Genomic DNA, 1,070 nt, shown 5'->3' on the forward strand with positions numbered 1-1,070 from the left:
GTGATTTTGGTGTTCCTACCCTTAGTTGCTTCCAATAATTATGTGGAGGAACATGTATCCCCTGAGGTATCTCAGGGATTTCTTAATGAGGAAATTTCTCATGCTCTCTTGATGTGCAGTCAAATGCTCTTCTACTGAGTTATGGACCCTTGAGATGAATATCTCCATCTCCCATGACTTGGAGGTGGAAGGTTTTTGTCTTCCTTTTTCTCTTTTTTTTCTTTTTTTTTTTTTGAGGTTCTCTGAATTGTTGATTTTTAGTTTCTCTTGACTTCCTCTTCAGAGTCTTTTCAGGTTCAGGATCAGCTTCAACAAGAGTGCCTTTTTCCTTGTTCCTGCTCATATGAAAGAGAAGAGAAAAAGAAAAGGAAGAGGAATCCTCTATGTCACAGTAAGGAGGATCCTTATTATTAGTAGAAGAAGAAAGGGGATAATGGAAGGAGAGGGATGAATAGTCTGTATAAAGAGTAAGGATAGGGGAGGTGATAAGAGATGAAGAGAAGTGTTAGTAAATAAATAAATAAATAGAAGAAGATGAGAGAGGGATTTTCGAAAATATTTTTGAAAAGGAGTTAGTAATTTCGAAAATTAAAGATGAATTAAAATTAAAATTAAAATTTGAAACAATTAGTTAATTAAAAAGAATTTTTGAAAAAGAGGGAGGTATTTTCGAAAATTAGATAGGGAAAAGTAGTTAGGTGGTTTTGAAAAAGATAAGAAACAAACAAAAAGTCAAAGAGTTAGTTGAAAAAGATATTAAAATCAAATTTGAAAAGATAAGAAGATAAGAAGTTAGATAAGATATTTTAAAATCAAATTTTTGAAAAAGATAAGATTTTGAAAAAGATATGATATAAAAGATACAATAAAAAGATATGATAAAAAGATATGATTTTTGAAAAGATAAGATTAAAAAGATATTTTCTTTTTTGAAAAGATATGATTTTAAAAGATATAGTTTTAAAAAGAAATGATTGAAATTAGTTTTGAAAAAGATTTAATTTTTAAAATTAAAATTAATTACTTAACTAACAAGAAACTAAAAGATAAGATTCTAGAATTTAAAGATT

This window comes from Arachis duranensis, chromosome 6, assembly GCF_000817695.3.
Source record: "Arachis duranensis cultivar V14167 chromosome 6, aradu.V14167.gnm2.J7QH, whole genome shotgun sequence".
NCBI lineage: Eukaryota > Viridiplantae > Streptophyta > Magnoliopsida > Fabales > Fabaceae > Arachis > Arachis duranensis.